We start from the raw sequence: 24,474 nt of genomic DNA on the forward strand, positions 1-24,474 counted from the left end.
CTGTTTTCTGTCCACAGTAGGCAGAGACATACAATAATTAGAATCCAAATAGATATCTTTAGTGTCTTCTGAGAAGGAGACAAAATCTTGCTCTCTGAATGCCAAAATGAGACATCCTATTAAGATGCTAGGTTCTTCCACGCAGGAAGATGGCCGTGGCAAATGGATGAGGTATGTATTTTTCTTTTTAACCCTGATTAACCCCCTGAAAAGTTGTTTCCGTTTTTTGCGAACCTATTAAAGTGATTTGTTCTGCTTAGGGGCCACAAAAAAAACAGAATGGACAAGGGAAAAAAATACGTTTGTGTGCATTATCCCTTAATGTCAGATGCCGCGATCAGTGATGAATGCGGTATCTGTGGGAGTTCAATGACAGGGGAAGCAAAATCGCCATTCCCCGTAATTGCACCCGCCACATACAATGGAATGTGTTTCGTGACTGGATTGAGGACAGCCACAGTGAACTACTACCAATCCCATCCGCTCCACCTCCCTCCATTCAGTCTTTTGCCAGTGTAGGGAGAGGTTGCTGTGTGGAGTAGGGACAGACTGTTAGGAACACCAAACGCTAGCTAATAGGGCCACAAAAGTCCTTTTAAGAAATTGTATAGGTGTGCTATCGATAGGTTTGTGTGATATACTTATAAGATACTTTCTAACATAGAAAGTATATTATATTGCATTTGTATTTTGCAGCAGTTGTGTGTGTTTCTGCTGCGAAACTGCAGCTATACAGAGGGGCAAACGCTCTTAGAACAAATAATTTCAACTAGTGTGATATACCAGTTGCCCCCCAAAAAAATTCATTATAGCAGGGGTGTGATATACTATATCAATAATATACTTTCTATATAGTGCATTTGGGTAGTGCAGCATTTGTTTGCGGTTTTGCTGCGTTACCGTAGCTACACAGAGTGACAAACGCTATTGGAACAAATAATTTCAACTGTTTGATATACCAGTTGCCCCCCAAAAAAACTGATTGAGGCAAAGGTGTTATATACCAATAATATACTTTCTATATAGGGCATTTGGGTAGTGCAGCATTTGTTTGCGGTTCTGCTGCGTTACCGCAGCTACACAGAGTGACAAACGCTATTGGAACAAATAATTTCTACTGGTGTGAGATACCAGTTGCCCCCCAAAAAACTGATTGAGGCAAGGGTGTGATACACCTTATTCCACAAATACTGCTCTTCTATAGGGACTTTTGTCACAGGGTCATTTTGAAAATGACAGGCAGAGGAAGAGGCAGGCTATTCCGCAGGGGTGGTAGGGGTCGGGCAGGTGCACCAGGTCGAAGCCTAAGTGGAAAGTTGCATGCGATTACATCAAAGGATGGACCAGAGTTGGTTGAGTGGCTCACTCAGCCTTCCACTTCTGCACCCTCCTCATCCTCTCTATCTGCACCCTCTTCAGTCTCTGCTGTGTGCACCCCCAAAGACACCACCATATCCCCTCCGCTCGAGTTAGAGGAATTATTTTCCCATCCATTCCAAGACCTTACCAATGCGCAGCCATTCTCGGATCAGGAAGAGGAGGTATCAACAGTTGCCCACCCAGCAGTCTGATGACAGTACCCAGATCAGCCCAAGGAGGGTGGTCCCCGCTGTTGCTGCCTACTCCGAGATCTCTAATGTCAGTGTTGGTGAAGGTGACGATGATGACGTGTCGATGGACGTCACGTGGGTGCCCACAAGAGAGGAAGAAGAGGGGAGTTCAGAGGGAGAGATGGAGCAGCAGATAGGGAGGAGAAGGAGCAGAAGCAGGCAGAACTTATAGTGCACAGGAGGCAAAAAGCAGACTGCTAATGTATCTGGAACGAGCCATCCACCATGCACGGTCACATCTTGCGCTCCCAAGACGCGGCACATGGCTCTGCAGTGTGGGCCTTTTTTTAACGTGTCCACTGCTGACAATAGTGTTGCCATCTGCAGCCTGTGCTGTGAACGCATAAGTCGTGGTAAGCCCAACACTCACCTAGGGATGACCGCCTTAAGAAGGCACCTGGCCATCCCATCACCGAGCACATTGGGAGCAACACCGTCAGAACCCACAAAGCCACACTCCCGGCTCTCCACGTCCTGCCTCTTCTCCTCCCATTTGTCCTCCACTCCATCTTCCACCGTGCCGTAGTCGTGTTCAGCTGGCAAAAGACAGACTTCCGTGGCCCAAATGTTCAAGCGTAAAAAGATGATGACGTCGGATAACATTCTTGCCCAATGACTGACTGCCGGCTTGTCGGAACTGTTATCCCGCCAACTACTGCCGTATAAACTGGTGGACTTAGAGGCCTTTAGAAATTTTTTGCCCATTGGCACACCGCAATGGAAAGTCCCCGGAAGGAATTATCCCATCCTAGAGCTATATAGCCACGTTCAGTGGAAAGTGAATGTATCTCTGGCACACAGTGTCCGTGCTAAGATACATCTGACCACAGACACGTGGTCTAGCAAACACGGGCAGGGAAGGTACATAAGTTTTACTGCCCACTGGCTGAACCTTCTGATGGCCATCAAGCATGCAACCTGTGGCACCTGTGTGGATTTGGTGTTACCGCCTTGGATTGCATGCAGACCTGCCTCTTCTTCTCCTCCTCCTACTCCATCCTCCATCTCCTCCTTGAATGACTCCTCCTTTTCCACTGCTACTGCCTCTTCCGCTGTTCCTCCCAAGCTCCCCAGAACCTATTCGATGTGCCAGGTGAGACATTGCCATGCTGTGCTGCAGATGTTGTGCCTGGAAGCCAAGAGCCACACTGTTCCTGCACTCCTTTCAGCTTTGCGGTCACAGGCTGATCATTGGCTAACCCCGATCAATTTGACAGTTGGTAAAGTGGTGTGTGACAATGGTGCCAATCTTCTGAGCACGCTGAAACAGGGCAAAATGACACACGTGTCATGCATGTCACACGTCCTGAACTTGGTCGTGCAGTGATTCCTTGCCAAATACCCTGGGGTCCAGGACGTCTTGCGGCAGGCCAGGAAAATCTCTGGCCATTTTAGAAGATCTTACACGGCCCGTCAGATTTCTGATTTGTGACTGCCCGACACGCTGGAACTACCCCTTGTATATGCTTGATAGGCTGCTCCAGCAGAAACGTGCAGTTAACGACTACTTGTACGAACTCTGCGACAGGACAGGTTCTGGGAGCTTAATTTTTTCACCGCACCAGTGGCTGTTCATGCACGACGCATGCAGACTTCTGCGGCCGTTTGATGAGATCACCAAACTAGTCAGTCGCAGCCAGGGCGCCATCAGTGACATCGTACCTTACGCCTTCTTTCTGGAGTGTGCAATGCATCGTATCATTGATCAAGCCGCTGAGGAGCAGGAGCAGGAAGATGAGGAAGTCGCAATGATGGATGAATTCCCAGGGGGGCTACTCCATCTGAGACGAGTCAACAGTAGTCTGAAGAGGAGTCAGAGGAGGATAGTGCCAGGGCGGAGGAGGAGGAACAAGAAGAGTATGCTTTAAACTTTCTGAAATCCCTGGTGTTGTCCATGGCTGGGGGGAGGAGACCAAGGACGACATTTTCCTAGACAATGAGCAGGAGCCAGGCCACTCCACCGCTTCCAGTTTAGTGCAAATGGGGGCCTTCATGCTCCAGTGTTTGAAGAGGGACCCCCGTATAAAAAGCATAAAAGGCAAGGACCAGTACTGGGTGGCAACGTACTTAGACCCCCGATACAAACACAAAATGGCGGACATGTTACCAGCATCACAGAGGGCTGTCAGAATGCAGCACTTCCAGGCCTTGCTTCGAGAAATGCTGCATTCTGCTTTTGCGGGCGCTGAGAGAGGAATTTCCACTTACTGAGAAACAGTTGCGTATACCAATCTAACAACACATGCAAGAAGAGGGCGGTTTAAAGATGTGTTGGTCACTTCGGATATGAGATCATTCTTGCAACCAACCCATCGACAGCCGCCCTCCAGATTCGGCCTCAGGGATCGCATAGGCCGACAGGTGTCCAACTACATTGGGTTAACGACCGATGTGAAGGCTCTGAGAAGCGATGAATGCCTGGATTACGGGGTGTGTAGGCTTGACCTGTGGCCAGAGATGGCACAATTTGCCATAGAACTCTTGGCTTGCCCCTCGTCGTGTGTCCTGTCCGAAAGGACGTTCAGCGCAGCAGGGGGGATCGTGACCGATAAGCGCACTCGCCTAGCTCACGACAGTGTGGACTACCTTACATTTCTAAAAATGAATGAGGCATGGATCTCGGAGGAATTCAACACCTGTGACAACTAAGTTTAATTGAATTTCCTCATGCCATTCCACACATATTCTACAACAGCAAGAGCAAAGAATGGTCCATGTCTTATGTACATAATGAGGCATAAAAGGCCTTTTCTGTCAGTTGAATGCCTAATGTCTTGGGCCTCAGAGAAATTCAACACCTGTGATGACCACGTGTTTCAACTATTATCATTAGGGTTTTTTTTTAAGAGGGGGGATTTCGTTAGCCATGTTTTTAATCCAATTTTATATTTTTAGTTCTTTTAAATATATGTATTTGACCTGTATTTGTACTGGCCTTCAGTAAAATTGATATCCCAATTGATATCCCTATACCGTCTAATATACCTCCAGCCACATAATGATTTTTGATCTCTTGATCTTTTCTGTACGGTGAATGCATAATTTTTGGGGCCTGTAATACACTGGCCTGCAGTAAAATTGATATCCAATGACTGTATAATCTACCTCCAGCCACATACTTACTTGTTCTTTTCTGTCCGCTGAATGTATAATTTTTAGGGCCTTTAGTCCACTGGCCTGCTGTAAAATTGATATCCAATGAACGTGTAATGTACCTCAAGCCACATACTTACTCGTTCTTTTTTTTCTGCTGAATGCATAATTTTTGGGGCCTGTAGTCCATTGGCCTGCTGTAAAATTAATATCCAATGACCATGTAATCTACCTCCAGCCACATACTTACTTGTTCTTTTCTTTTAGCTGAATATCTAATTTTTGGGGCCTGTAGTCCACTGGCCTGCTGTAAAATTGATATCCAATGACTGTGTAATCTACCTCCAGCCACATACTTACTTGTTCTTTTCTGTACGGTGAATGAATAATTGTTGGGGCCTCAGAGGAATTCAACACTAGTGACGACCACGTGTTATCACATTTCTATCTATTATCATTAGGTTTTTTTTCAAGAGGGGGGATTTTGTTAGCCATGTTTTTAAACCAATTTCATATTTTTAGTTCTGTTAAACATATGTATTTGACCTGTATTTGTACTGGCCTGCAGTAAGTTTGATATCTATTGATCATGTAAAATACCTCTGTCCACATATTCACCTGATATTTTCTTTCTGGCGAATGCCTAATGTTTGGGGCCTGTAGTACATTGGCCTACAGTAAAAATGTTATCCATTGACCGCATAGTGTACCTCGAGCCACATAATCAGAATTTCTTTAATGTCAGGTGAATGCCTAGTTTTTAAGGCCCGTACTCCCGTGGCCTAAAAATTTCCCTTTAAAGGGCTTCTGTCACCCCACTAAACAGTTTTTTGTTGTTTTTGTTTACTTATAATCCCTATACTGCGCTTTATGCCTACATAATCTAATTAATCATTTTGGTCCAGTAGATTTTGTTTAAAACGTGCTTTTAAAATATGCAAATTACCTTGCTACCAGCAAGTAGGGCGGCTACTTGCTGGTAGCAGCCGCATCCTCCGATCCTAAAGACGCCCCCTCCGCATGTTGATTGACAGGGCCAGGGAACGGGATCGTTCTTTGCTGGCCCTGTCTGCATTCAAAATCTGGCGCCTGCGCCGTACCTGTCTTCAATCGGCGCAGGCGCACTGAGAGGCGGCCGCTCGCTCGGCCGCTCCATCCTCAATGCGCCTGCGCCGGGTGTAGATGTGACGTCATCGGCGCAGGCGCATTGAGGATGGAGCGGCCGAACGAGCGGCCGCCTCTCAGTGCGCCTGCGCCGACTGAATACCGTTACGGCGCAGGCGCGAGATTTTTAATGCAGAGGACGATCCCATTCCCTGGCCCTGTCAATCAACATGCGGAGGGGGCGTCTTTAGGATCGGAGGATGCGGCTGCTACCAGCAAGTAGCCGCCCTACTTGCTGGTAGCAAGGTAATTTGCATATTTTAAAAGCACGTTTTAAACAAAATCTACTGGACCAAAATGATTAATTAGATTATGTAGCCATAAATCGCAGTATAGGGATTATAAGTAAGCAAAAAATAAAAATAAAAAATGTTTAGTGGGATGACAGAAGCCCTTTAAGATGCATAAAAATGTCCCCTGATTAAGATACATATTTTTTGTTGGAATTTTTGTCATTGATCCCCCTCTAGTATGTCACTGTCTATGTTGTGGGACTATTTGTGCACTTCTACTAAGTATTTGGTGGCTGCAAATATGAGCTGAAGGTTTTTCAGGTTTGCCTGCCATTAAAGTAAATGGGGCCGGCCACGAACTTGCGGTTCACAAACATTTGATCGCATTCGCGCACCGTCGAAGTTCGTCCATCACTATTTATAATACCTGAATCTGAGTAAATAAATATTGCACAGAGCTACAGATACTATACTTAACTTCAAGCTAAATATATAGTGCTGAATAGATAAAAAATACACAGAGCCCTAGGTGCTATATTTCACCAGAGCAGTAATGCTGGTGCTGTGCTGAATACATATAGATAATAAGATATAATAATCAAATCAACTATTACGCATAATATCAGTCACGGTCAATTGACCAATTATCATCTTGCAGGGAAAGTTTATAGGGGCAGCGAATATCATATACTACAAACAGTGTGTTTGAATGAGAATTGTGTAGTTAAAGTAGACAGTATGTGAGTCCAGCTACAGTTTGAATGTCTATGCATGGGACAGGGAATCAGCTTCTTTAGTTAATACATTAACTATTATACCTTCAGTGAAAGCAGTTTTGCTACCTGAGTGGATACATTTATTACCACATTGTATCCTCAATTAACAATGTGGGGAGGAAAGTAAATAGAACTACAGAACTTACATTATTTTAGCATTGCTTTAAGCCCTATCTTGACTTTACAGGATACTGTTATATAGAAAATCTACTCCACAAGTCATTTGACACGATAAGAAAAGGCAGTGCACATAGTGTATCTGGTCAAATAATCTAATATACAGTGCTGCCCATAATTATTCATACCCCTGGCAAATTTTGACTTAAAGTTACTTTTATTCAACCAGCAAGTAATTTTTTGACAGGAAATGACATAGGTGTCTCCCAAAAGATAATAAGACGATGTACAAAAGGCATTATTGTGGGGGGGAAAAAAACATTTCCCAGCTTTTATTTGCATTTGAGCAAAAAGTGTCCAGTCCAAAATTATTCATACCCTTCTGAATAATCAATAGAAAAGCCTTAATTGGCTATTACAGCAATCAAACGCTTCCTATATTTGCAGACCAGCTTTTTGCAGGTCTCCACAGGTATTTTTGCCCATTCATCTTTAGCAATGAGCTTCAAATCTTTCAGGTTGGATGGTCTTCTTGCCATCACCCTGATCTTTAGCTCCCTCCACAAATTCTCAATTGGATTCAAGTCTGAACTCTGGCTGGGCCACTCCAAAACGTTAATGTTGTTGTCTGCTAACCATTTCTTAACCACTTTTGCTGTGTGTTTTGGGTCATTATCATGCTGAAATGTCCATTGGTGCCTAAGGCCAAGTTTCTCTGCAGACTGCCTGATGTTGTCATTGAGAATCCTCATGTATTGCTCTTTTTTCATGGTGCCGTTTACTATGATTAGGTTCCCCGGTCCATTGGCTGAAAAACACCTCCAAAGCATTAGGTTCCCACCACCATGTTTGACAGCGGGGATGGTGTTCTTTGGGTTGAAGGCTTCTCCTTTTTTACGCCAAATGAAGGAAGCATCATTGTGACCAAACAATAAAAATTTTGTTTCATCTGACCATAACACAGAAGACCAGAAGTCTTCTTCTTTGATGAGCTTTTGCAAAGGCCAAGCAAGCTTTTGTGTGCCTGGTCTGCATCTGTGGAACCAAGCAGTGTGCAGTGTCCGTTGGATTGTCTGCCTTGAGACATTGCCACCAGCAGAGCCCAGATTCACCAGGATGGCCTTGGTGGTGATCCTTGGATTCTTTTTCACCTCTCTAACTATCCTCCTGGCCAGCACAGGTGTCACTTTTGGCTTCTGACCACGTCCTCTGAGATTTTCCACAGTGCGGAACATCTTGTATTTTTTTGCTCAAATGTAAATAAAAGCTGAGAAATGTTTTTTTTTTTTTCATAATAATGCCTCTTGTACATCGTCTTATTATCTTTTGGGAGACACCTATATCATTTCCTGTCAAAAAATTACTTGCTGGTTGAATAAAAGTAACTTTAAGTCAAAATGTGCCAGTGGTATGAATAATTATGCCAGTGGTATATATATATATATATATATATATATATATATATATACAGTACAGACCAAAAGTTTGGACACACCTTCTCATTCAAAGAGTTTTCTTTATTTTCATGACTATGAAAATTGTAGATTCACACTGAAGGCATCAATGGCACGTATTAAGGCATTTGCCTGGATTTGTGGGAGGGGCTGAGGTCCGCCTCTAGCCTATTTAGGGCACCCCCCTTACCTGGCTCCTGCACCGTCTGAGGTCTGAGCTTTGTGAGAGGAAGTCGCTTGTTGGAGTTCTGAGGAATTTACCTGCGAGGCGCTGATTTTCTGAGAGCTTTTGTCGTCGCCGTCTGGTTCTGGTTTTGGATCATTGCTGTTCTTTTCCCAGCTTCACTCGGTTTCACTGTGGGTCGCGTTTGCCCGTCAAACTGTGAGTTATTTCGTACGGGTCAGCAGGGCCTCACGGTTGCCCCAGTACCGGTTCATCTCATTTCATCAAGGCGCACCAATGTCACGGTTTTCATACAAGTCACCAGCATTCATTTCTGTCACACCTGTGCATGCGTACTCATTCACAATCCGCACCACCATTCCGGTCATACACTCTGGCGGCATGCGGCAATGGTTCCTGGTAAAACCCCCCTTTTTCTGTTGGTTTTCACACACGCTGCACCCATGTCACGGCTTCTCGCAGCAGTCACCGGCAGCTCATTTCTCAGGCCTATTCTGACGTCTCCCCACAAGACCGTCACTCCGGTCAGCTCCCTGATGGTCCCAGCCCCATTCCCCGTTTGGTTCACCCCTCAAACATCCATCGTTCAGGCCCCCCCCCCTCCTCGTAGGTCATGTACACAGCACAGGGGCCAGCTGCGGTACACCCAGCACCCCCCCCCATTCATTTCAAACTTCACTGGGCTTGCCGCGGCGCGGACATCCCCTCCCCGCCGCCTCCTGCCTGTTGCCGCTCCTCCTGCCGCGCGGCCGATGGCGCCCGGCCGCGTCCTGGGGCCTGGTCTGCGCATGCGCGGCCGGGGTTCTTCGCATGCGCGGCTCATGCGCAGTGTCCCGGCGGCCGTGGGGGGGACGGACTCCGGACGCATGGGTTCACAAATAAATGGTTTATTCACATGCTCCAAATGTCACTCCTCACAGTCACAATCTTCCAAGTATGTTCCACATGACTTACTTTCACTTCACCAACTCACGTTCATGGCCCCCCCCCCGGTCATTTACGTGCGCAGTCACGGGGGCCGGTGGCGGTGCAACCTGCACCCCCCCCATTCATTTCACCTCCACTGGGCTCACCGCGGCCCTGACATCCCCTCCCCACCACCTCCTGCCTGGTCACCGCTCCTCCTGCCGCGCGGCCGATGGCGCCCGGCCGCGTCCTGGTGCCTGGTCTGCGCATGCGCGGCCGGGGTTCTGCGCATGGGCGGCGATTCCGTCGCCACGTGCGCGGTGTCCCGGCGGCCGTGCGAGCCGCATCTGTTGCGGGGTGCCGCCGTCGGACGGCAGGGGAGCCTCCCAGCACGCCCCTCCAGTCACACACTCCCCAGCAGCCCCATAAAAGGCAGGGAAACGCATCAACACCTTTGGAATATACATGGAAGATCATGAGCAGGCCCTCTTGTCCAAAATCATGTATGGTCTTATAAATGCTCTTCTGGCTGGAAGGGCATAACTTCCCATACTCACTCAGCTGCAAAGTGACTGTCTCAAAGGGGTTCTCCACCTTTTTTTTTTAACGATGTTCTACCCCGGGGGATGGGTCATCGAAAAAAAAAAAAAAAAAAAAAATCCATCATAAATTGTTGCATCATAATCAATGAATAGGTGGGAATGGCAGGGGCGCGGTCCTAAATGTTCCATTAAAATTGCAGGCACGCGCTTTCCGCCTGGGCATGGCCACACGGCACGCACTGGTCTCTTTCACACCAGGCGCAAGCTGTCATTTCATGAATAACCGCCATGATCCTCCCGGTCATGTATATGTACCACATGCTTTACACATTTCATCACACTATGTTATGTCTACCCTCCCCCTTATTTTTTAGGCGGTCAACCTATACTGTTTTACACTACCGTGTATCCGGAGAATTTTTTCTTGGTACCAGGTACGTTCACCTGCTCATTTACCAAAATCTTCCTCACATTTCGGATGGTCCCGTTAGGGTCAGCGTGCTGGCTTTAGGGGCACTATCATCCCACTAGGTACCCCCCCCTTCTTTGGCTTCGCCGGCAGTTAGTGGTCCCGCGAGGCCGACACCCCGCCTCAAACGTACGGAGGCACCTGCCCAACGCGCCACCTCGTTAGTAAGCCGCCTCGCATGTTGCATAGAGAGGGCCTCACCTGTCACTCCCTTCCCCTAGTCCTGTCTTACAGTCACCGAGAGGCCAACGCTCCTGCCGCTACCACGAGTGGCCTCATTATCCCCTCGCGCCAAATCATAGGTAGAGCCTCTCAAAGCCGCTTGGCAATTAGCAGGGCCTCATCTGTCACCATGCAAATGTAATTTTTTCGCCGTTCGGCCTAGCTAGCCAGCACGATCCTGCGTGGCCTCAAATTAATCAACTTTTTTATTGTAGTATGTCGCTGGATGGGTTAGAAAACTTCTCCCTACCTGGCATCCCTGCTAGATCTGTCACTGCTACTCCGGGAGACGATCTAGCCAGTCCAGCGTCCATCCGGTCCTGGACTATTCCACGCATCACGGCGGAGTTGAGGAAACGGCATGTCCCTTCCCCGCCACGGCAAGGAAAGCGGAGCTGTTCCGGCTGCTACGCGGATCAACCAATACTAGGGATGCGGGGGAAGGACCCAGCCAGTCCTGCACCGGGGACATCCATGCCATGCTGGCCTCTCTGATGAAATCTTTGTCAACAGTCAACGCCAGGCTGGAGAGGCTAGAATCGGTCACCACGACCCTCTCCTTGGCGGGTCCGCCACCGGCAGCATCACCAGCACCGGCCGGTTTACCGGTGATCACACCATCCACTAGCGTGGAGGACCAGGAAGTCAACCCGGCGCATATGATTCCTGAGCACTTGAAACGGGATATCCTGGAAGGTAAGGATGTAAACCTGGCCTCCCTTCTGATTGCCTCCCAGGACGTGGTTGAAAACACGACGTATGCCTATGACGAGGTGTCAGTTGTGGTCAAGTCCAGGGATGCCCGGCTCAATAGGAAATTGACCATTCCCGAATTCGTGTTGGCCTTCGGAATCTACAGAGAGGTCATCTGTGCGGTCCACCCCAACAGAAGGGAGGAATTCGACCTCTACTTACACAAACTGGTGGACTTGGGCAACAAATACGGAGGGTCAGCGTTTTATGACTATCACAGGTCTTTTTCGGCGAAGGTGGCGGGGGCTTTCTCCCAGTACGGAGTCCGCTCCAACTGGGCGAGGATCGACACGGTCATATTTTGTCGCCACTTCGCAGGCCTTAGGACCCCAGCCTGTGCGCACTGCTCCTCCACGGCCCACACCACCAATTTCTGCCCGAACACGTCGGTCAGACAGGGCCCCTCCCAGGCAGCTGGTCCCTCCGGGGTCCCGGAAAGACTGGCCCGGGACAAACTGGGTCGGCTGATCAAATTTCTAGGCAAATCCATGATTTGCAATAATTTCAATGAGGGGTCCTGTAATTATAACGGATGTAAATTGTTACATATATGCACCAAATGCTTCCGGGCACATGCCAAGTCCATGTGTCCAAATAAAATGTTTACAAAACCGTATCTAACAACCATCAACATGCCAGTTTTTACAGCGCTCATGTCGCAACACCCCTCCAGGCATCTCTCAGATTTCCTCGTCTCAGGGTTGACAGAAGGATTTCACACGGGCATCCTGTATATGCCAACGGGCACCCTGGAATGTCCCAATCTTTTATCCGCTCTACACAACCCCACCGCCATTGACGCCCTCATAGCCCAAGAGGTAACAGAGGGTTTTGTGCTAGGTCCTTTCAAGACTCCCCCATTCGCCACATGGCGCACCAACCCCATTGGCATCGTCACTGGGAAATCTTCCCAGAAACAGAGGCTCATCATCGACCTATCGGCGCCTCACGGGACAGGCAACCCCAGTCTCAACTCCCTCATTCCCTCGGAGGAATTCTCTCTGCAGTACACCACCATAGATCACGCCATCACGGCCATCAGGCAAGCAGAGGTGGGGGCGTGGCTCAGCAAAACCGACATCGCCAACGCCTTCAAATTACTACCGATTCACCCTACACTGTGGCACCTGCACGGCATCAAGTGGTCGGGGGATTATTATTTTTTCTCCCGATTGACCTTCGGGTCCAAAAGCAGCCCGGCCATCTTCGACGTGTTTGCGGAAGCATTATGCTGGTTGCTATTGAATATAGCAAGGTGCCCGCTGGTTTTACATTACCTTGATGACTTCCTATTGGTGGAAGAAAACACTTCCCCTCCTTCCAGCCTCAGAGCCACCATCAAGCTGTTCAAGGAACTGGGGGTCCCCCTCTCCACCAAGAAGACAGAGGGGCGGGACACGATCATCACCTTCCTGGGTATCCAGTTGGATTCAGCTTCAATGCAAGCCAGTTTGCCGTCCGGGAAGATCCAGGACATTCTCACCCACATAGACGGCTATCTTCAACTCGGCACCTGCAACCGCAGAGAACTACAGTCCCTGCTGGGCTCCCTGAACTTTGCCATGCGCATCATACCCCAGGGTCGCTCGTTAATTTCACGGCTTCTGCACCTCTTCCCCTTGTTCCTACACGACTCGCACAGATTGTCCCTGGATGCCCACGCTGCGGCGGATCTGGGAATGTGGAGGAGATTTCTGTCCACCTGGAATGGCAGGAGCTTGTTTCTCCCTCAGCTGTCGGACTCTTCCCCCTCTATCTGGTCAGATGCGGCATCTACCACAGGCTTTGCGGCCATATTCGGGGACGATTGGCTGTGGGGCAGCTGGCCTCCTGAGGTCCAGGGTCTGGAAGGATTCTCCACTACCTCAGCGCTTTTTGAGATCTATCCCATCGTAGCGGCTGCCGTGGCGTGGGGTCATTTATGGGCAAATCTGGCGGTCCGCTGCTACTCGGACAACCAAGCAACCTGCCAGATCATAAACAAAGGTCGTTCTAAATCCCTCACAATCATGAGGTTCATGCGAAGACTTACTTGGCTGGCCGCCTGCAATAATTTTTTCTTGCATTGTTTCCATGTCCCGGGGGTGTGCAATTCGGCCGCTGACAATTTGTCTCGCTTCAAATTCCAGGCATTTCATCAGGATCTCCCATCAGCATCACCCACTGCCTCCAGCACCCCGTCATTTCAGCAACTCATTCTGGACTAGAGGCCATCATGCGGCATAGCCAGTCTTTGTCCCACTTTTCACTATCAGTCAATACACATAGGACATACAACAGAGCGTTCACGCTTTTCAACAGATTCCTGGTAGAACACAACATCACGCACCCTTTCATCATGTCGTCTGTTTTGGGATTTGCTTCTTTCTGCCACCTCAAACTCAAAATGTCATACAACACCATCAAACTATATCTTACTGGCATTCAACATCATATGCTAATCTTGCACCCTAACTACACCAGCTTCATGGCCTCCCACCAAATCAAAACAATACTCAGAGGCATTCAGAAGACGGAACCCGCACGTCCAGCCCAAAGGCTGCCCATCAACAGTCATGTTTTCAAGGCATTATCCGACCTGCTGGACGCCACGCCTTTTGATACAAATACCAATGCTGTCATCAAAACTGCAATTTACTTAGCCTTCTACGGGTTCCTGAGGCCCGGGGAATTCACTACCACCTCCACGTCCCAAACCTCACCTTGTCTCCTTGTCTCCCACTTATCCAAACACCTGGATCACTACATCCTGACCTTACCTCACTCCAAGAGTAGTCAGCATTCACCCGTCAACATCTCATATTACCCCACGCACAACAAATGGTGTCCGGTGAGGGTGCTGGACACCTACAGTCAGCTTCACAGGTTCCTACCCTCTCAACCGCTACTCCAACTTCATGGATCGGTGCTCACCACGACCACCTTCATGATCCATGTCAGGTCATTTCTCACCCAACTGGGCCTTAACGCTGCCAACTACTCGGGGCACTCCTTTCGCATCGGAGCTGCATCCACGGCCTCCAGTGCCAACATCCCTGCCCATGTTATCAAGAAATTGGGACGCTGGAAGTCGTCCGCGTACGCACGATACATTCCCAATCCAGCGCATGAGTTAAGAGTGGCTTTCCAAAGCTTGTCGGGTTGAGCTGTTTACATGTTTTATTGGTTACAAATAAACTGGTTTATTTCCATTTTTGCCCTCTTCTTTCTTAGGCCTACCTCATCCTCGGTTTCGGCACACCACAACCGACTGCATTTCTTTCCCTGCATTCCAGGGCTCTTCTCTGTACTACCGTAAGCACCTAACACAAGTATTAAGGCATTTGCCTGGATTTGTGGGAGGGGCTGAGGTCCGCCTCCAGCCTATTTAGGGCACCCCCCTTACCTGGCTCCTGCACCGTCTGAGGTCTGAGCTTTGTCCCTCCCACCACTCCACTCATTTACAACTCATTTCTGTTATGTCTTTTCCTTGGGTGGGCCCTCTTCTTTCTTAGGCCTACCTCATCCTCGGTTTCGGCACACCACAACCGACTGCATTTCTTTCCCTGCATTCCAGGGCTCTTCTCTGTACTACCGTAAGCACCTAACACAAATGTGGAATTATATACATAACAAAAAAGTATTGAAACAACTGAAAATATGTCATATTCTAGGTTCTTCAAAGTAGCCATCTTTTGCTTTGATTACTGCTTTGCACTCTATTGATCAGCTTCAAGAGGTAGTCACCTGAAATGGTCTTCCAACAGTCTTGAAGGAGTTCCCAGAGATGCTTACCACTTGTTGGCCCTTTTGCCTTCACTCTGCGGTCCTGCTCACCCCAAACCATCTCGATTGGGTTCAGGTCCGGTGACTGTGGAGGCCAGGTCATCTGGCGCAGCACCCCATCACTCTCCTTCATGGTCAAATAGCCCTTACACAGCCTGGAGGTGTGTTTGGGGTCATTGTCCTGTTGAAAAATAAATGATGGTCCAACTAAACGCAAACCAGATGGCATAGCATGCCACTGCAAGATGCTGTGGTAGCCATGCTGGTTCAGTATGCCTTCGATTTTGAATAAATCCCCAACAGTGTCACCAGCAAAGCACCCCCACACCATCACACCTCCTCCTCCATGCTTCACGGTGGGAATCAGGCATGTAGAGTCCATCCGTTCACCTTTTCTGCGTCGCACAAAGACACGGTGGTTGGAACCAAAGATCTCAAATTTGGACTCATCAGACCAAAGCACAGATTTCCACTGGTCTAATGTCCATTCTTTGTGTTCTTTAGCACAAACAAGTCTCTTCTGCTTGTTGCCTGTCCTTAGCAGTGGTTTCCTAGCAGATATTCTACCATGAAGGCCTGATTCACACAGTCTCCTCTTAACAGTTGTTCTAGAGATGTGTCTGCTGCTAGAACTCTGTGTGGCATTGACCTGGTCTCTAATCTGAGCTGCTGTTAACCTGCGATTTCTGAAGCTGGTGACTCGGATGAACTTATCCTTCGCAGCAGAGGTGACTCTTGGTCTTCCTTTCCTGGGGCGGTCCGCATGTGAGCCAGTTTCTTTATAGCGTTTGATGGTTTTTGTGACTGCACTTGGGGACACTTTCAAAGTTTTCCCAATTTTTCAGACTGACTGACCTTAATTTCTTAAAGTAATGATGGCCACTCGTTTTTCTTTACTTAGCTGCTTTTTTCTTGCCATAATACAAATTCTAACAGTCTATTCAGTAGGACTATCAGCTGTGTATCCACCTGACTTCTCCACAACGCAACTGATGGTCCCAACCCCATTTATAAGACAAGAAATCCCACTTCTTAAACCTGACAGGGCACACCTGTGAAGTGAAAACCATTTCAGGTGACTACCTCTTGAAGCTCATCAAGAGAATGCCAAGAGTGTGCAAAGCAGTAATCAAAGCAAAAGGTGGCTACTTTGAAGAACCTAGAATATGACATATTTTCAGTTGTTTCGCACTTTTTTGTTATGTATATAATTCCACATGTGTTAATTCATAGTTTTGATGCCTTCAGTGTGAATCTACAATTTTCATAGTCATGAAAATAAAGAAAACTCTTTGAATGAGAAGGTGTGTCCAAACTTTTGGTCTGTATGGTGTGTGTGTATATATATATATATATATAAAAGAGTGTTAAAAAATGAAGAGTTGTGGATAAAATAACAACACCACGCAATTCACTTTAACAAAAAAGCGTTTATAAATAGCAGTGTGACATAAAACACTGACCCTATTACTGCTGCTATCAGTGAAATTAACAACTGTCCCCTGTTTCACCCTGACAGTTTTAGGGCTCGTTTACACAAACGTGTTTTGCGTTCTGTATATGGGCTATTTTTTGCGTTCTATATACTCATATATTCATTTCAATAGTTCCGCAAAAATAACGGAATGTACTCCATATGCATTCCGTTTCCGTATTTACATCCAGTTGAAAGATAGAACATGTCCTATTATTGCCCGCAAATCACGTTTCGTGGCTCCATTCAAGTCAATGGGTCCACAAAACAACTGGAACACATACTGAATGTACTCCGTATGTCTTCCGTATCCGTTCCGTTTTTGCAGAACCATCTATTGAAAATGTTATGCCCAGCCCAATTTTTTCTATGTAATTACTGTATACTGTATGTGCCATACGGAAAAACGGAACAGAACCGGAAACACTACTGAAAGAAAAACACTGAAAAACGAGCCCTTAATCACACGTTTGGTTCTTTTAGGTTTGAAGTTTTAAATAATTAATAATAAAGAATGTAGTTTTATTATATATACGTTATGACCACTAAAGGGATCCGGTGGTCAATTGACCGTGACTGATATTTTGGATTTATCCTGTGGGTCCCAACAAGGGCTCAAGAGTCTAGAACTATTACACATAGTACACATATATACATGCAAAAATAGCAAACTACTCAGGAGAGAGCCCATGTGCAGCTATAGCAACCTACCCACGGACATGTGTGCAATATGCTGAAGCGTCACCCCATGCACTAACACCGCAACGTCTCTACATAACTGCCAGTGCAGATCCTTATTAACCCTTTCATGACCAAGGGTCATTGATGCCCCAATGTCCAGGTCAAAATTTACAAATCTGACATGCGTCACTTTATGTGGTAATAGCTTTGAAACACTTTTACTTATCCACGCCATTCTGAGATTGTTTTCTCGTGACACATTGTACTTCATGATAGTCATATATTTGAGTCAATATATTTCACCTTTATTTATGAAAAAATCCCAAATTTACCAAAAAGTTGGAAAAATTCACAATTTTCCAAATTTCAATTTCTCTGTTTCTAAAACAGAAAGTCATACCTAATAAAATATTTATTACTTAACATTCCCCATATGTCTACTTTATGTTGGCATAATTTTTGAAATGTCATTTTATTATTTTAGGACGTTAGAAGGCTTAGAAGTTTAGAAGCAATTCTTACAATTTTTAAGAAAATTTCCAAAACCCACTTTTTAAGGACCAGTTCAGGTCTGAAGTCACTTTGTGGGGCTTACATAGTGGAAACCCCCCATAAATGACCCCATTGTAGAAACTACACCCCTCAAGTTACTCAAAACTGATTTTACAAACTTTGTTAACCCTTTAGGCGTTCCACAAGAATTAAAGGAAAATGGAGATGAAATTTCTAAATTTCACATTTTCGGCAGATTTTCCATTTTCCAATTTTTTTTTCTTTAACACATTAAGGGTTAACAGCCAAACAAAACTCAATATTTATTACCCTGATTCCGCGGTTTACAGAAACACCCCACATGTGGTCGTAAACTGCTGTACGGGCACACGGCAGGGCGCAGAATGAAAGGAATGCCATACGGTTTTTGGAAGGCAGATTGTGCTGGATTGGTTTTCTGAACGCCATATGTTTTTTATTTTTCTGCCGATCGTCTTGTGCAGGGGCTCGTTTTTTGCAGAAAGTGTGGAGGTTTATATTGGTACCATTTTTGGGTACATAGGATTTTTTGACCATTCATTATTACACTTTATGGGGCAAGGTGACCCAAAAATTGGCTGTTTTGGAACAGTTTTCATTTATTTATTTTTACAGCGTTCATCTGAGGAGTTAGGTCATGTGATAGTTTTATAGAGAAGATCGTTACGGACGTGGCAATACCTAATATGTATACTTTTTATTATTTATTTAAGTTTTACACAATAATAGAATTTCTGAAAAAAAAATGATGTTTTATAGTCTGAGAGCCATAGCTTTTTTATTTTTTTGGCGATTGTCTTAAATAGGGTATCATTTTTAGCGGGACGAGGTGACAGTTTGATTGGTACTATTTTGGGGGTCATATGCCTTTTTGATCGCTTGCTGTTGCACTTTTTGTGATGTAAGGTGACAAAAATGGCTTTTTTTTTTACACAGTTTTTATTTAATTTTTTTATGGTGTTTATCGGACAGGGTCTATCATGTGATATCTTTATAGAGACTGTCGTTACGGACGCGGTGATACCTAATATGTGTAGTTTTTAAATTTTTTATAGGAAAAGGCAATTTTTTTAATTTTACATTTTTATTTATCTATTTTTACTTTTATTATTTTTCACATTTTTTTTTTTTTTTTTATCAAGTCCCTCTTGGATCATGAAGATCCAGTGGGGCTGATGGCTGTACTATACTTTGCAATGCTCTTGCATTGCAAAGTGTAATACATTCAGATGCCCTGTAGGTGGCAACAGCGGACGCTTTTGCAAAGCGTCCGGTTGCCAGGGCAACCATCGGGGCTGCCATCGCAGCGCAGCAGCCCCGATGGTGGAGAGAGGGAGCCCCTTCCCTCTATTAACCCCATGGATGCCGCTGTCGCGGCATCTATAGGGTTGCAGAATTTACAGCAGAGTGTCAGCATAGAGCTGACACTCTGATGATGGCGGCGGCTCAGGAATGGAGCCGCCGCCATCAAACAGCAGGGGGGCAGACGGGTGTCAGCGCTGGAAGGGGGGGGGGGAGGGAGGTATGTCACGGCAGCAGGGGGCGGACTCAAGGAGGGGGCAGCGCCGCAGCACTAGGAACAGACGGACGGGGCACAGATAGGCAAGCACAGATCGGGCAGGGGGGTAAGTGCACGCACAGATCGGGGGTGGGGGATTTGGTGTCTGCACGCACAGATCGGGGGCGGGGGGGGGGCGCTGCACAGATGGGGGGGGGCTGCAAAGACACTGCTTTCAGGCTCTGATCTGCAGAGCGCAGATCAGAGCCTGAAACCGGCATTTTAACACTGCCGCGATCCGATTGGTTAGTCTGCACAGACTAACCAATCGGATCGATTGCCGGCAAGGGGCCACTCTGATCGGTCCCTTGCTGGCATTACTGCACTGTATGCTGTCCGTGACAGCATACAGGGCAGGGGCAGAAGCTTTAATCCAAGCGTTTTGCAGCGCTTGGATTAAAGAGCTGCCAGAACGTTTATATACGTGGTAGCTGCACGGGGTATGTGCAGCTATCACGTATATATACAGATTGCGGTCGGGAAGGGGTTAAGACCGGCATCTAAAACACGGGTCTTAATAAATGTGCCTCCTTGTTTTTAAGAGAACCTCTTACACCAAAAAACTGGAACAGCAGCAGAACAGTAACTTTCACAACTCAAAGTCTGTCCCATAAAATTACATAGAATGGTACATGCACACGAGGAAATGCTTCTCATCCAGGGCAACATAAACCCTACATACTGCAATAACACCTAGATAACATTGAAGGCTTTGTCCAGGTTGTTATCATAATTACAGTATATTATAAATCTGTATCAGTTATGTCACAAACATTTAGGTTGTGGAGCAAGCATTCTATGTATACATTTATAAACACCATGGATAATAGTGAGACATTTTAGAACTTTGATTCAAATTAAGTACTTGGGTATGACCTCTTCACATGCAAGAGATAAACCACATAATGCTACCCAAATATAATATGCTAATGAGGTGACGTCCAAATCTTGTATTTCATTCATTCAACATATGAACTGTGAGATGGAGCCTTAAAGTTGTTGTGCCACAAAAATATTCAGCATTTTTCGAATCCGAACCTGAATGCTTTTGTAATTGCTTGTAATTAAACATTTAGTATATTGTTATTCAATAAAATGTACCAGCCCTTTCTTCTGTTAGAAACTGTAACAGTTAGGCCTCTTTCACATGAACGTAAGGGCTTCATTGCGGTCCGCAATGCACGGACACCGACCATGGGGCAGCCGCAAGTTCTATCTTTTTGCGGAACGAAACACCACAGAAGCACTCCGTAATGCTTCCATGGGGTTCCGTGCTTCCATTCCTTTCCGCACTGCATCTCCGGATTTGCGTACCCATTCAAGTGACTAGGTCTGCATCCGCGATGCGGAATGCACATGGCTGGTGACCCGTGTATTGTAATTAATGTAGTGTAATTAAGGGCCTCTTACGTGGGGTGATAATTTCCTGAATGATCCTTCTTTAAAATAATTGTTCACAATCATTGGCCAGTGAAAACATATGTAACTATCAAACAACAAACAATATTTTGTTTGATGCTGGCACAGAAATGCTCATATGTGTTTGCGGTACGTCCATGTGTAGGCACTGGTATCTGTTTATAATGCAATGGACATGAAAGCAGAAGACAAATGAGTACTAGTTATGGGCAATTGATGTGCCCATGTGAAAGGATACTTAGATCTGGCCAAGATTCATGGTCAGTGTATAAGTTAATTGTTTACTCTATCCACTGCTCCTATGATCACAACGTGAGAATTGATTCACCGATTATTCTCATAAATTTGCCAGAATCACAAACCTGTTTTCATAGGTGATATAACAGCAAAACATGAATAATTAAACTAGTTTAAATTTTAAATCGAGCCAAAAAGTTTTACTTTATACTGAATGTTGATATTTTACTATCCATATAATAAGATTTCCCAAATAGCTTCAGTTAAGTTACAATTATTGTAAGTATTCATGTCAGTCTCACTATACACACACAGAGCCAACAGCAGCTATACACCCAGAAGAAAGTAAGGCAGAAGTTTTACTTCAAGGGTAGCAGTGCTGCAGTGAGCACTGTCCACTGCAATAATGACAGTGCAGGGTAATGTCGGCGCCAGCTGATTAGCGGGCATGTAGTGTGCCAGATCCCCAATGATCACCTTTTGATGGCCTCTCCTGAGGGTAGACCATCACTTAGAAAAGGCTGGACAACCCCTTTAAATTTTGGTACATCCTAATTGAAACTGGTACATCCTAAGACTGAAACTGCCCTTAACAAAGTTACCAATGACCTGCTAACAGCCTAAACCAAAAAACATTACTCTGTCCTCCTTCTCCTTGACCTGTCCTCTGTCTTTGACACTGTCGACCACTCCCTTCTGTTACAAACTCTCTCATTTCACATCACTGACCTGGCCCTCTCCTGGATCACATCATACCTCACAGACCGGACATTTAGAGTCTCCCACTCTCACACCACCTCCTCGTAGCATTCCCTCTCTGTTGGTGTCCCGCAAGGCTCTGTCCTAGGACCCCTGCTCTTCTCTATCTACACCCTCAGCTTGGGACAGCTCATAAAGTCCCATGGCTTTCCGTATTACTTTAATGCTGATGACACACAAATCTACCTCTCTGGTCCAGACATCTCCACCTCACTATCCAGAATCCCACAATGCCTATCTTCCATATCCTCCTTCTTCGCCTATCGTTTTCTAAAACTTAACATGGATAAAACAGAATTCATCATCTTTCCTCCATCTTGCTCAACCACCCCAACAGACCTATCTATCATGATCAATGACTGCACACTCTCCCCGGTCAACCAAGTCCACTGTCTTAGAGTGACCTTGGATTCTGCCCTCTCCTTCTGACCGCACATCCAAGCCCTTTCCACCACCTGCCGCCTCCAACTCAAAAACATCTCCCACATCTGCGCTTTCCTCAACTTTGTGTCTGCGAAAATGCTTGTACATGCCCTCATCATGACTGCCTAGACTACTGCAACATTCTCCTCTGTGGCCTTCCATCTAGCACTGTAGCACCCCTCCAATCTATCCTCAACTCTTCTGCCCGACTAATCCACCTCTCATCCTGTTACTCCTCTGCCTCTCCCATCTGCCAATCCCTTCACTGGCTCCCCATTGCCCAGTGAATTCAGTTCAAAATACTAACAAATGTATACAAGGCTGTCCACAACCGGTCCCCTCCATACATCTCTGAGCTACTTTTCCAATACTTTCCCACACATAATCTCTGATCCTCACCAGACCTTCTTCTCTCCTCTCCTCTTATCACCTCTTCCCACAATTGCCTCCAAAATTTCTCCCGTGCATCCCCCATACTCTGGAGCTCACTACCCCAACATATCAGACTCTCACCTACAGTGGAATCCTTTAAATGAAACCTGAAAACCCACCTCTTCAGACAAGCCTACAACCAATGACCCTGCTGCCTCTATTTTGCCATGACCAGCTTTACCCTCTCCTACTGTGCCCTTCCTCTATAGCATATAGATTGTAAGCCCTCACAGGCAGGGCCATTTTCCCATCGGTACCAGTTTGTAACTCGTCCTATTCATGCTTAGTACATGTCTGTATTATGTATGTATACCCCTTTTCTAGTGATGATCGAGCATGTTTGTGCGAACACCAGTTCGGCTCGAGCATCGCGATGCTCGGCACATCGCGGTGTTCGGCCGAATACCGTGTGCTCGAGCGCCATGCTCGAGTCTCCTCCCTGCATGTTTTTTGGCTGCTATACAGCCAATAGATGTGCAGGTGAGTACTGCCACTTACTGTAATGCTGTAATTGCTATGTTGGTTACTGGCATTACAGTGATTGGCTGGCCGTAACAAGTTATCAGGTGCTATAAAGCACCCAATGACACGTGGTTCGGCCAGTCTTAGTCAGGGAGAGCTGTGCTGTAGAAGGGACAGATAGTGTAGGGAATTGAATTTAATTTTTTGGTTAGGCAGGGTTGGTGTTAGAGACGCAAAATTCCTTTTAAGGACTATTGTTGTGTCTGTCAGCAATATATATTTTTAGCACAACCCGCACTAAATTGTGTGCGATTAGAGACCCAAAAGTCCTTTTAAGGATTATTGTTGTATCTGTATAATGGTAATGATAAAAGTAAAACAATAGGTAAGGGTGTCAGAATCACCTGACCTTTGCTGCTACTACTCCCAAAAAGATCTTCCACATGTCAAGTGTCACAATGTCCAAAGAATATGCATTATAAAACATGAATATCGTAAGATGGCCTACCTGTTGCTACATGCATGGGTACTTCCCTCAGTACGGGTAGATCATTATATTGAGTTCCCATTTAGGACGTGTATAAGGTGGTATTTTCGCTGACCTGCGCTGCTCTTTATACCCCCAATCATGTCTTGTGGTATGTATCGCATACAATATTTTGGCCATTTGTGGCACATTTTTGTCACATTGGTATTGGCTTTCCTGACCAGGCTGTGTGGGTGTTTTATTTTTTTGTTTTTTTTTTGGGGGGGGGGGGGGGGGGGGGTTCTTTTCTTCATTTTACTTCCCTTTTTTCTGCTTTTTTGCTTTCTTTCTTATTTTGTTTTGCTCCATTTCCCCAATCCCATAGTTTTTTCCTGGGCTCGGGCTGTACTATAGTTTTGGGGAATATTTATTAAGGAGTGTTATTATACACGTCCTAAATGTGAACTCGATATAGAGATCTACCCGTACTGAGGGATATACCCATGCATGTAGTAACAGGTAGGCCATCCTGCGATGTTCATGTTTTATAATGCATATTCTTTGGACATGGTGACACTTGACATGTGGAAGACCTTTTTGGGAGTAGTAGCAGCATAGGTCAGGTGATTCTGACACCCTTATCTGTTGTATACTTTTATTATTACCATTATATTATTAAATATTGTGTATATGAATTTTTATGCAAAAAAGTGAATATATTTTTGACTATAGTGGGTATTTTTT

At 46.0% G+C, this 24,474-nt stretch overlaps 1 protein-coding gene across 1 annotated transcript in view; it reads left to right on the plus strand.

Annotated features, from left to right (window-relative positions):
- The window catches only part of LOC122921098 (C-factor-like), a 68,040-nt gene that overhangs the window by 35,936 nt on the left and 7,630 nt on the right, over positions 1-24,474 (plus strand). The gene's annotated exons all lie outside the window — the stretch shown is intronic.

This window comes from Bufo gargarizans, chromosome 10, assembly GCF_014858855.1.
Source record: "Bufo gargarizans isolate SCDJY-AF-19 chromosome 10, ASM1485885v1, whole genome shotgun sequence".
NCBI lineage: Eukaryota > Metazoa > Chordata > Amphibia > Anura > Bufonidae > Bufo > Bufo gargarizans.